Source organism: Pseudorca crassidens, chromosome 5 (genome assembly GCF_039906515.1).
Source record: "Pseudorca crassidens isolate mPseCra1 chromosome 5, mPseCra1.hap1, whole genome shotgun sequence".
Taxonomy (NCBI): domain Eukaryota; kingdom Metazoa; phylum Chordata; class Mammalia; order Artiodactyla; family Delphinidae; genus Pseudorca; species Pseudorca crassidens.
The window spans coordinates 89099710-89113418 of NC_090300.1; the positions used below are offsets into that span (position 1 = coordinate 89099710).

The 13709-nt window shown below is 42.7% G+C and overlaps 1 protein-coding gene across 16 annotated transcripts in view; it reads left to right on the top strand.

The window, feature by feature from the left end:
* Window positions 1-13709, top strand: part of ZBTB20 (zinc finger and BTB domain containing 20) — an 816172-nt gene that overhangs the window by 737083 nt on the left and 65380 nt on the right. For all 16 annotated transcript variants that reach the window (XM_067738834.1, XM_067738832.1, XM_067738848.1 and 13 more), the window contains one exon: window positions 8056-8156. The gene's annotated coding sequence lies outside the window, so the exon portion shown is untranslated. The remainder of the gene's footprint in view (window positions 1-8055; window positions 8157-13709) is intronic.

Consider the following 13709-nt stretch of genomic DNA (forward strand, 5'->3'; position numbering starts at 1 on the left):
CAGTGCGAGGGGCAAAGTATAGATAACTCTGATATAACACCAAATAACATGCTGCACCCTAAATTGTTCTCATGTTGGAATCCTCATTACGGAGGTTAAAGTGACCTTATGACCAGGTCCTGCGGCAGCCTTCTTGGACCGGAAGATTCCAGTATCAAATGACTTAGAGAAGGGGTTTCCATCACCAGGTATTCATTAAAACCAGAAAAAGTATCATCATATGTATAAACACCTGTATATGTGTATATATGCATATGTATGTGTGTATGTATATATCTATATCTATATATCTATCTCTCACCTGGTCCCAAAGATCTTTTATTTTAAAAACAAAAATCAACTGTACCTGACAACACTAAGGCTCCTGGGATGTGCAACTCTTATTAACAGAGTTTATTAATTGTCAAAGAGGAATCAAGATCCCTGTAGAGAAAATTAACGTAGATTTAAAGGGACAAGCAGTGAGTGGGACCTTCTATTGGCAGGGCTATCCCAGAGGTCCTCAGGCCACCAGAGGTACTTCTTCCGGACATGGGTATTAACTAGTGATTAATTAAGGAGCTAAAATTTTTTAAAGTAAAACATTTCTTGTAGCATCAAAAAGCTGAAGATGGGGTTCCTGATTAGTTTTGCTGGCCATGATTGGCGCCTTATTCATTAGATGGTTTTCTCATCAGTTTCCAGGGAGGTGGGTTTGGTAATATAGACTTGGGAATTTGTTTCAGGTAATTAGTTAAAAAGTTAAAAGTCAAACAGATTTCTTTAACAGGTTTAGTGGTTTAACAGGTTGATGAGCTACTTAACTCCCACATCTTTCTTCCCAGGGGACTATTAGAGTTTTAAAGGACTTTTAAAATCATAAAATTCACCTCCTTTTCTTACAGATGAAAAAGCTGAGCCACCTAGTGGTTAAATGACTCATCCAAGGTCATGCAGCTAGTTCTATGATTTTGCTTTTTCTTTCCTTACTCTTACTTCTTTTTAACGCTCTCCTTTTCTCTTTCACCAACGTTCTCTGCACTCACAACCATCTCTCTGTTGATTATTTCTTGCATTTATCCTTGCTTTATGAAATTTCCTGTGCCTCAAATTATGAGCTAGTGGGTCTTTGCCAATTAGTAACCCCTCACCACTAATTCATCAATACATTTGGGGTGAAAAAGGAGGGAAGTGAACAATTTTAAATTTACTGTGATCTTTGAGACAGCTTTCTCTACACCTGGGAATCACTGTTAGACAATTAAGGTTAGTAAAGCTCATTGAATTTCTCAGAGGAAAGGTGTTATTTGAAGTATTACCAGATACTATTGTTAAAAATAACAATAATGCAAAAAAATAGGAACTTCATATGTTAGAGACATTATCATTTTAATTTCCAGTTGTGGGATCCAGAAATGATTTTTTTTCACGATGTGCTCTGTGCCAGAAACTCCTTGAATTTTGTCTAATGCCTGATGACCTGACAAACTGGCCCAATCAGAAGTCAGGCATGCCATGTGAGCTGTTAGCCAAGTTTTTCAGCTTGAACTGCTCCTTTGAAAACAACCCTCAGTAGGAAGGTGAGTGTCAGACATAGGACCTGTGGTCCCAGATCAGTGTCATCAGCATCACCTGGGAGCTTGTTAGAAATGTAGACTCACAGACTCCATCCCCAGGCACGCTGAATCAGAGATCTTGGGTGATTCATTTGTTCATTAGAGTTTGAGAAAACAAGGACAAGGCATCCTCATCTTCAAATAGAAAGAAGCTAGGAAGGAGTTATACTTATTGATAGTTTCTGAAAGAGTTCCTTCACCTGAGATCTGTACTCCCAGTTCTTTCAGTAACTCTGAACCATTATGGAAATAACATAAACCTGTTTCTTGTGCTGAAATCAGAGTGGGAACTAGAAATGTGTCCATACTGTGTTGGAGCAGTTGTTGTGTAGGAAAAAAAAGCACAGATTTAGAGTCAGAAAGATCTGGGTTTGAATTCTGGCCTCACTACCCACAGCTTTCTAATCTTGGAGTGGTTTATTAAGCACTCTGAGTCTCACTTTTCCACATCTGTAAAATGGGTATACTAACACCTACAGCACAACATTGCTGTGAGGATTAAATAAGAATGAACTTACACATAAAAATTCCTCATGCAGTCCCTAACAACATTTAGACATCAAACAAATTATTGTTACTATTATCTTTTTTGTAAGCCTTTGTCAGAGAAGCCCCATCTGTCATTTTAGAATGATTTGGTGTGATTTCCAAAGGGGAATGGCCATACTGAAATGAGATCTCCACAGAAAGTTCCTCGCAGCAATCTGTGGCAGTGTGTTACATAACAGCTCTGCTCTCTAAGGGCTTCCGAGACAGATCTGCAGAGCTGTCAACAATACAGCAGTCTGGAATGGAAATGACCCACTGTCTCTTCTGCCTCTGGCACCATTCAGAACCTTGCCAGCTGGGCTCCCAGGGCAGAGTCTTTATTACAGTGATGATGTAAGTGGCAGAGAGAATAGCTGGATTTCCAGATTCTGGGAAAAATGTATGACCCCAGCAGCCTTTTACCTTTTGATTTAAAAACTGAGTACACTGGATATGGACGCCATTGAAAAAGGATAAATATGAAACCTCTTCAAGTCATTTTCACTGAGTCTTTTTTAGAGTATAACTGCTCTTTAAGTAATGAAATATGACACACCATGCAATAGTTCTAATTAAAAACCCTCGGGTGTGTGCTAAGACAAGAGGGAAATAAGAAGGATAGAGGTGACAATTTGCCCAAAAGTGAAAGGAAAATCATAGCAAGAGGATGTGAAGCTGAGAAAGAGGAGTGTGATTAAAGGACAGAAAGATTATGTCTCCATTTAATTATAAAATGCACAATTTAAATCGAATGTTAGACCTACTTAAAATGTACTTATGTAATTACACAATGGGTGTGTATGCTTCCAGGTGATTTTTCACTACAATGTACTAGACATATCGACCAGTGATTTCCTTTATCATTTTAATGTAGTTGCCAAGGGAAGAAAAGAGAAGGAAGCTCTGTCTGGTGAAGGGTTGATAACTGTCCAGCCATGTGATGGTTTAGTAAGAACTATGAGGAACTCTTGGGCTTCCCTGGTGGCGCAGTGGTTGAGAGTCCTCCTGCCGATGCAGGGGACACGGGTTCGAGCCCTGGTCTGGGAAGATCCCACATGCCGTGGAGCAACTAGGCCCGTGAGCCACAACTACTGAGCCTGCGCATCTGGAGCCTGTGCTCCGCAACGGGAGAGGCCACAACAGTGAAAGGCCCGTGCACCGCGATGAAGAGTGGCCCCCGCTTGCCGTAACTGGAGAAATCCCTCGCACAGAAGCGAAGACCCAACACAGCCAAAAATAAATAAATAAATAAATAATAATTAAAAATAACTATCTGCTTATATAAAAAGAAAAGAACTATGAGGAACTCTTGAGCCCAATTTGCTGTCTACGTGGGTGTTACTATTTAATGGATCTCTCAATGCATAGCATGGCTCCACCATACTGGCCAAAGAGAATATAATGACCAGTACCCCGTTTCTCCTCTGGTGAGTAACAGTGAGTAAGGTGCTCACCTGGGGGAGACAGGTGAAGTCTTGTAGGGCCAGAGGCTAGCATTTAAGAGCTGAGCTTTTCTGGACAAGTAAAATCTACTGAGATCCCCTGGAAAAGTCTGTTTTCCTCACCTAGGTAAACACTGTTATCCCCACAACGTGTTTTGTTGGGCTTTACATCTTCAGGAGAAAGAAAATGATTCTGTTTGAGAATGAGGCTAGAGAGGAGATTAAACAATTAATGTTTCATCTACCACAAGAGAAGAACAAGGGACGAAAATTAGAACAGACCTGGGAGCAGTCATCTATCCTTTTCTACGAGGAGATTGGTGATATAATGAAAGGAAAATAAGTAAAAATTTAAACAAGCCTATAGGATGAATACTGGGCAAAGAGAGGTGGAAAAAGATTTATTGGTGTGGCATAATAGCAAGATTTCCAATAGCCTATGTTTCTATAAGATGAATTTAACCATAGACTTACCACAGCATGTTCTCACCAAGAACTTCAGCTGAACCCACTGCTTTTCCAAAGCATGAGAAATTTCTTCATTCTGCTTTTTCACCCTGAGTTGAATCACCCCAGTGGTACTTGCAGTATTGTCACAATTGTTTCTTCTGGTAGTGCTAAAAAGTGTGCTTCCTTGTTCTTTAAACCCACCCTCATTTTTTAAACATCAGTTAACTATAAAAGGACATTTATTAGTTTGATTTATTGAAGTGAATAAGTGAAACAAAGTTTTTCTTTCTGTGGAACCCAGTGTATCCTTGCAGGCTATGCACCCAACCCCTCACTCTCTTTGGTCTGGTCACTGCTGATGGTCTGCTGGGTCTATTCGTGCCAAGAAACACTGGTAGATATTCAGAGATTAGTGACCTTTTCTATCAATTGTCGTGGCTCAGCTGCTAGTAAGGATGTGGCCTTGAGCAAGTCAATTCCCTTGATGTCCTCATCTGAAAAAAGAGGGGTTGGAGTAGATGAGCTTTAAGGTCTTTCCAGTTCAATCTCAGCTTCCATGACTCTAAGCAAGCATCTTTATTGCTTTTATTTTCTTTAATAAACTTTTTATTTTAGAACCTTTTTAACTTTTTACTTTATATTGGAGTATATTTTATTAACAATGTTGTGAAAGTTTCAGGTATACAGGAAAGTGATTCAGTTATACATATACATGTATCTATTCTTTTTCAAATTCTTTTCCCATTTAAGTTGTTACATAACGTGGAGCAGAGTTCCCTGTGCTGTACAGCAGGTCCTTGTTGGTTATCTGTTTTAAATATAGCAGTGTGTACATGTCAATCCCAAACTCCCTAACTATCCCTCCCTCCCCACCCTTCTCCCCTGGTAACCATAAGTTAGTTCTCTAAGTCTATTTTGTAAATAAGTTTATTTGTATCATTTCTTTTTAGATTCCACATACAAGCGATATCATACATTTCTCTTTCTCTGTCTGACTTACTTCACTCAGTATGACAATCTCTAAGTCCATCCGTGTTGCTGCAAATGACATTATTTCATTCCTTTTAATGGCTGAGTAGTATTCCATTGCATATATGTACCACATCTTCTTTATCCATTCCTCTGTTGATGGATATTTAGGTTGCTTCCATGTCTTGGCTATTGTAAACAGTGCTGCAATGAACTGTATCCTTTCGGACCATGTTTTTCTCTGGATATATGCCCAGGAGTGGGATTGCTAGATCATATGGTAGCTCTATTTTTAGTTTTTTAAGGAACCTCCATACTGTTCTCTATAGTGGCTGTACCAATTTACATTCCCACCAACAGTGTAGGAGGGTTCCCTTTGCTCCACACCCTCTCCAGAATTTATTGTTTGTGGATTTTTTGATGATAGTCATTTTGACTGGTGCGAGGTGATATCTCATTGTAGTTTTGATTTGTATTTCTCTAATAATTAGTGATGTTGAACATCTTTTCAGGTGCCTCTGGTCTATCTGTATGTCTCCTTTGGAGAAATGTCTGTTTAGGTCTTCTGCCCATTTTTTGATTGGGTTGTTTGTTTTGATGATATTAAGCCTCATGAGCTGTTTGTAAATTTGAGGGACTAATCCCTTGTCAGTCACATCATTTGCAAATATTTTCTCCCAATCTGCGGGTTGTGTTTTCATTTTGTTTATGGAAAGACCTTAAAGCTCATCTACCCCAACCCCTCATTTTACAGAGGGATTTCCTTTGCTGTGCAAAAGCTTTTGAGTTTAATTAGGTCCCATTTGTTTATTTTTGTTTTTATTTCCGTTACTCTGGGAGATGGATCAAAAAAAATTATTGCTGTGATTTATGTCAGAGAATGTTCTGCCTATGTTTTCCTCTAAGAGTTTTATAGTGTCCGGTCTCACATTTAGGTCTTTAATCCATTTTGAGCTTATTTTTGTGTACGTTATTAAAGAATGTTCTAATTTCACTTTTTTACATGTAGCTGTCCAGTTTTCCCAGCACCATTTATTGAAGAGACTGTCTTTCCCCTATTGTACAGTCTTGCCTCCTTTATCATAGATTAATTGACCATAGGCATGTGGGTTTATTTCTGGGCTTTCTATCCTGTTCTATTGACCTATATTTCTATTTTTATACCATTACCATACTGTTTTGATGACTATAGCTTTGTAGTATAGTCTGAAGTCAGGGAGCCTGATTCCTCCAGCTCCATTTTTCTTTCTCAAAATTGCTTTGTCTATTTGGGGTCTGAATCAGCAGACATCAGCTAAGCACTAACCTGTGTTCAAGGCATTGCGCACTATGGGTACAAAGTAAAAATGGCCTCTGCCTTCAAGAAGCTTGGCGGGGGGAGACAAATTACAGAAATAATTATTAGAGTCCATAGAACGTGGGAAGGGAGTGGTGCAAAAAGTGCTTAAGGATTTGAGAAGGGCACTTTCCTTTGGAAAATGTCTCATAAGCAAGGTGGTGTTTGGATGACCCCTAAAGAAGCTCTATGTAGACACTGGGAAAGGGGAGGAAAGACCATGACCATGGTGGGAACAAGTGGGACTTCTGCAGTGTAGAATGCACTGTAGAAGAAAAGAGTAAGAAATTAGATTGGGGCTATATTGTAGGAGCCTAGAATGCCAAGCTGAGAAGTTTGCATTTAATCCAGTAAGCAAAGAGCAAAGGAGTAATGTGTTTAGAATGGTGCTTTAGAACAGTAAATGTAGTGTTGTTGTGAAGGATGGACTAGAGGTAAAGAGGATCTGAGGGAAGGGAAGCCGGTTAGGAGGCACTCACAGAAGTCTAGGCAACAGGTGATAAAAGGATCAATAGGTGTTGGGATAAAAAGTGAGTATTGATTCACAGCCTGAGTAAAAACCACAGGAGCTGGCAGCTGATTGGATATGGGAAATGAAAGAAAAGGAGGAACTAAAGAAGACGCCTCGATTGTAGTCACAAGTAACTGGACAAAGATGGTACCAGTAGCAGGAAATGGGAAGGCTGGAGAAGCAACATATTTTGAGGGAAGGGCAATGAATTCTGCTGGAAACTTTCTGAATTAGAAGTGCCTGTGCAGTGTATGATGGAGATGTGAGCTTCTCAGAGTTAGAGGCCCCATCTTATTCATCTTTTCTAGGTGCCTAATAGAGTCTGTGTAAACAATGAATGAATGAACAAACAAGCAAATGAATCAATGAACCGATAACCAGCAGTTATTTAGAATGCAGGAGCTCTGTAGACAAGCGAGAACTAAAGATAGCCATGTGGGTGTTCTCTATGGAGAAGTGACTGTTGAGGCCATGGAGGGTGGCTGTGTAGGCAAAGCTTGAGGAGAGAGAGAATCTTGAGGCCTGTCTGCATTTAGGAAACAGGAGAGAGAAGGCAGGTCAGTGGAAGAGGCAGAAGAGAACTGAGAGCGGGAAGTCAGGATGATGCAGCGTCCCAATGAGAAGGGAGGAGAGTTTCCAGAATAAAGTGGTAATCAGGGCGCAGTGTGGCCAAAGGGGAAAGTCCTGGGAAAAGACCTCTGGGCCTGAGGCTCTGAGACAGACAAGGGTCCATTCTGTAGCCCCTGAGGCTGAACTCCTCGGGGTTAGAGGATATGGCAGAAAACAGAGGCTGTAGTGAAGGGTGGAGAGAAGGCAAGAGCTCAGAAACATGGCCAGGTCAGTGGGCGTTTTTAAGATAGGCAAGAATCTCAGAGCAGCAATGAGAGAGAGATTGCGGTGGAATGAACACTGGAAGAAGAGTCCGCTGTGGCCAGGCTTCCCCTACCCTCACCCTCCACCTCAACTCCAACTCAGGATCACAATGTCAGCTCCACACTGGCGGGTGCTGTTAACAGCTTCACACCAGGCAGTCAGGTGGAAACACTGAAAACGGGGCCTGGACAACGCCCTCTCCATCTCCCTCCCCTGACCCACTGTTCTCTGGTGCAAAGTGCAGGACCCGACTCTCAACCGAGTCCCACGGTTCTGGCTCTATAGCATGAGCGATCAGCATCACCTCTTCATTTAACAGCCTTATCTTTGTTTGTTCCTTGTCTGATCCAGATGCAGCCGCTCTCTGCTCCCTGCCCCAATGAACATCTGCACTAGGCCCAAGCCTTGGAGTGATTTACCTGAAGAGTGACACCATTTATTTGAAAACTACTGTGAGTACATTATGCCTCCAGTGAAAGGCTTCCTAGTTCACTTTGTTTAATATTTTAAAAAACTCACACAATTGTAAGAGCAGATGACATTTTAGATGGCTTCATCTCTTGGGTGCAGCCAGGTGACCAGACTCAGTCCTGAAGTGCCTGCATTGGTTCTCCGCTTCCAGCCTGCAGTGCGCTCCCTGGGTAGCATCGCGCCTGCCTCGCGGGGTGTCTGTGCTGAGCTGCATCTGAGCGCACCTTGCAGGGACCGGTGCTGTTCTGCTTGGTCATCTGCGCCTCTGCCTGAAGCGGTGGCAGCTCCAGCCCTATCTGTTTGCTTCTCATCACCCCTCTTTGCCATTCTGTTGAATCTCACTGCAGCTTGTCATTTCACGCCACGCTGGACACATCTGAGAGCCAGCTTTCCGTGCCTGTGTCCACCTGTGATGTAGCTGCATCTCTGTGTCCCGTGCTGTGGTCTCCTTGTTATTCAAGGGGGCCAACACCCACCCTTGCAGCTGCGGGCTTCTTCGGCCACATCTCAAACCATTGTGCCCAGGTCAGCTCTGCCCTCTGGATGCATAGCTCTGAGTACTTGATTTAGTTCCCTCCACATCAGATATTTACGTAGGAGAAGTACAACCCTTGCAAGTCAAGTTGCAGAAATAAGTTGGGGTAGGAGCTATGATGCCTACAGAAAAATACTGATCAAAGAGTGACATCAAGTATTCATTGATCATTGCTAGAAGTAACAGATGAATATATGCTCTCTTTTACTAGAAAAGCCAGAAATTTAAATTACTTAGAGGCTATGCATGCAAAATAATTATACATTTTAGAACAAAAACTCATTCTGGTTGTTATATTTACACATTTTCCTATATGGTGTGAGGAAGGTAACGGGATGGTGTTTTACAGACATTTCGGTTACTGGAAAACGCCAAACCTGGGAGACTAACATCCCTCTCAGGCTTCAGGTAGGATTTTCACATTCATATTTTCTACGTCTTTAACTATTCTGGCATAAATCAAACCCAAAGGGATGAAGTCAGAGTTTTGTGTTGTTTTATTTTGCATTGCATTTTACCTTTAATGCTGTCAGTCACCTGAATTGTAATTGGTGGTGACGGATATGAAGGCAATAGGCAGGCCTGCCTGGCCAGGTTGGAGGTGGGAACCATTACGCTGATCTACAGTACCAATGCGCTCGAGGGACTGGGGACTAAAGACATGACCAAAGGTCAAAAATAGAGTGTCCTCATTCCATACCCGTGCAAGGAACTTGCTTGTGGAATCACCTTCATTCGTCCTTAAGTTCAAGCGAAAGAATGCATTAGAAATCCCCACATCTGGAGAGTTTTCTGAGTTTTTCTTCATCACAGAGTAACTATTGCCGGTGCAGGTATCACAGGCACACCGGGATGCAGCCTGGTTCCAAAGTTTCAGCCTGGTTTATCCTTTGGGAGGGAAGAGAGTCTTTGCCACTCCTACCTTCCTGTACTGCAGAGAACCCATAACCAGACCTAGAAATCAGGAGCTAAGATTTCCTAAAAATCTCCGGGAAGCCCACAAGGGAGCCGGGCTGTTTGTGCCATTGGACATATTTCCCCTATGCAGAATACCAGTGCCTGCATTCATGTTTTGCAGGTCCTAGAGAATGGACAAATTGAGTTCTAATCCTTGCAGCCTTTGTTTTTCAGAAACCCAGCTTCCTCATATGTAAAAGAGAAATAATAAAACTTACAGAGACTTGATAGGTGCAAACCTTCATTCAGTAAGGTGAATATGGTATAAAAATGTGGACTAATTATAAACGTATCCCTCCCTATGGATTCACAATACCTGGGTGAAGTCTCAAGGCCTGGAGGTGGGTAAGGAGAGAGTGAGTGTTAGATTTTAAAGCCTACCCACTCCCACACCACCTGCACAACTGGGCTCGGCAACCTGCCTACTTACCTGGATTGTTGCAATGACTAAATGAGATAATGTGTATGTAGCGTCTGGCACAGCAGACATGAGTATATTTACTCAGCCAACTAAAATTTCCCGGGCATTTACTATGTGCCAGGCACTGTTCTAGGCACTAGGGGTGTGGCACCGAACAGAACAAACCAAAAATCCTTGCTCTCACATAGCTTATGTTCAGTTTTCTTCCCCCATAAATTACAAATAGACAAAACAGGTAAATGGACACTAAGAGAGAACTGATTTCATTCGATTTGCTGTGTCTTTCCTTCCAGAAAGTATAATTGAGAAGAAAAGGGTAAAGGAGATGGAGAGGGGGAAAATAGGTATGCTTATTCATCTCCCCCTCACCCCTGACACACATACACAAAACCGCAGAACATTCTCTGCCCTGATGCGTGGCCCAGGAGACCGACCTCTCCGGACCACGTTACCTAGGCTGCCTTCTCCTCTGGCTTCCCTTTGAATTTAGGCAACAGGACGCATCAGCAAGAGACATGAGAGTGGGAGGAGAGTGGGGTCAGGGTATTATGAGTCCAGCCCCTTCCCTACTCCAGTTCTGACTAGACTTAGGGAACTCCACCCCTTTCCTTGCCCCTTCAGTTTAGCAGTTTAAAGCTGAGATTAACAACCTCACACTATTGCTAGTCCCTGGTGTATCACCATCCCTTGAGGATCCCCTAACCTGCTCTGTACCCCAGTAGAGAGTCCTTTCATTACACTCTTTTCAGTTAAAACCTCTGAGTGTGCCATCTGTTTCTTGCCAAGATCCTGACTGATACAGTGAGGGAGAAATATACTGAAAAACATTATAAATCAACCTTGCCAAGAAGGTTGAAAAATTGAGAGAATAAAATATTTTAATCATGAAAACATCTTAAATGGATCCGAGAACATTAGACCAAGCGGTGAAAGGATAAATTGTAAGAAGACGTGATAAGATAGAGTGCCAAGGTTGGTTTCAATGACTAGACCATAGTGCTCAGGTTTGATGGGCTTCTCTAGGCCAAGTGTAGCTTGCTTGACCCTCACCTTCAAGAGGAGCTAATAGTGTAGTAGCAGCAGTGACAAACACGTGAACAGAAAGAATGTGTCGGGGGGTAATACGGTGAAATCAAAGTGTTGAAGAGTTTGCTTATCCTAGCGTTCTTTCTGCCTTTGCTGCAATTACAATCCATTTGCCCCTGCCCAAAGCTAGATATTAAAAAAGATAAAGGAAGTGCCTCCTTCTAGGTGAAATGATGAAAATCGCAGAACTGATGCTGTCTGTGAAAGAGCTGCCCTCATGGGGCACTGACCATGCGCCAGCGCCATGCCAATCACTTGACAGGAAGTGTCTCATTTAATCCTCACATCAGCCCTAGAAGGTATTATTATTTCCATTTTACAGATGAGGAAACTGAGGCCCAGAGAAGCAGAGGAATCTGCCTAGGGTGCACAGCTACTGATGGTAGAGCTCAGTTCTACTACCAACCCCCACTGGGGTGGTTTGTTACCACCTCCCCTTTGCCCCTCTTCCCAAACACTCTACTAAGCCTCTTGCATGTATTATTGGGAAGGAGAGCAAAGAAATAGTTACCACGCCAAAACGATTGGGGTGGGGGAAGGAGTTGATGAGCAAGGTCATGGGTCAAAATTGTCATGATCCAGTGACTGAATATTTATCAAAAAGACGTTCTGACTAATCCTTTTCCATCCAACCAGGCTGATAAGTGGAAGGCATGTTAATGTGCAGGAGAGGGTGGGAGCCCAGCGAAGAGAGAAAATTGGGAGAGGGGGACAGAAGAGAACACTCTTCCCTCAGCAGCCCCCGGAGACTGAGGAGAGCTCACACAGATAAAATATTTATTTTCCATATGTTGCCGAAAGCATTGCCATCACTGTATGTGTGCAATATGTGCAAAGAAGTGTGAAATCTATACATGAAATGCCACCGACCTAGTTAATTTCCGTGCATTTAACATGCTTAACGCCTACCATCTCCTCAGTATGTTTTCATGTATATTTCTTGACACATAAAATACGGTCTTAGCAAGGAAAGAGCCAGCATCATCCACAGCCTTACTCACTGCTATGTTTCAGCCCAAAACTTGTTGCCAGGGCCAGCACAAGGAGAGTTAAAAACCAGTAGGTCCTGCTGGCTAACTCAGCCTCCCGTCACCTTAAATCGCCTTCCCAGTTCTTGAAGCAGCCTTCTTCTGTAACAGAAATGTCTGTAGTGGGGAGATGAAAATGTGTTTGTTCTCTTTGGACAATTGGGAGATAGAATGTCAGAACTGACCGTTGAAACGCAGGTGCCTGCGGCCACACTTTTTTTGAATGCAGAGCTCCACCCGTGCGGCGGGAGGAAGTGCACAGTGATTGGTCTGTTTCTCTGCGGAAGTGTTCGCGTACACCCAGTTTTGCTTTGCATGTATTTACGAAACATCTGCCCTTTTCTTGTTCTTAAATCCTTCCCCCTCACCAGCCCCCTTTCTCCTTTCTCCCATTTTCTTTCTTTGTTGTCGTTGGCTCGCCTAATTTTTCACTGGAGCTTTCATTTTCCGGTTGAGGGGCGACTTCATCAGAGTGTATAATTTTAACATTGAGGGAGGGAGGGAGGGAGGGAGAGGGAGAGAGAGGGAGAGGGAGAGAGAGGGAGAGGGAGAGGAGAGAGAGGGAGAAAAGAGGCTAAGCGGCCGGCCAGAGCTTGGCAAACCAACCTTTGGCATGGTGACCAGAAGGAAGGTTCTGGTGTGGTGGGGAGTTTGCCTGACATGCTGCCTGGAGTCCGCCGGTGTGCTGCTGCCCTCTACAGGCTCCAGGGAATAGTGCACAGCCACCGAGGCTTGGAGAGACTTGCCCTCAGATGTGCTGTGCTTATATAATTCTTTTACACAGCCAAAGAAGGTATTTTCAATTAATTACTACAGGACTTGCTTTTTCCTCCTTAATAAAATATGAACTGCAAAAATAACTGCAAAATAAAATAAAAGGGTCAAAATAACTGCACCTATGCATGTCTAGATGTAGATTGCTGCCACGTTTTAGTGTTTCTCAGGTCTGGAAAAAGGAGTACAAGAGAACTATTAGAGAGTGAGATGGAAAATGAATTGTTTCTAAGGACAATGAGTGTCTCTCTGTTATCTGTGCAGTTGGGAAACGGCCCAGTGGTCTAAGGACAAGTAAAGTGATATTAGGCAAATGAAGGGCTGAGCCCAAAGGTTGAGTTTTCAGTATTTTCTGTTTGTAGAAGTGGTTTCAGTGCCTCTGTGCTCTGAATGTTCTCCAGAGGTGACCCTTGAGACAACAAACAGGAGAATATGGTGCAAGATGTCAGTTAGAAAGCAGGATCAAATCTAGGGAAGGAAGCAAGGCCATTGATATAAAGAACAATACAACTTTTGCAAAGTTAAAAATAAAAGAGTAATGTTGGTGGGTTGACCACGTACTCATGTTTGAAAGAGGGCTTCCTTAATTTCCTGAAGCACACGTCTGAAACTAGCCTAGGCCTTGTTTATGAGTATCAGAAATAATTTTTTTTTTCCGTTAAGTGATGTCTGTCAGTGTTTCATCCCGATATTTAAATGATTCATGAGGACCAGCCTAGCTTCAGCGGGCAAA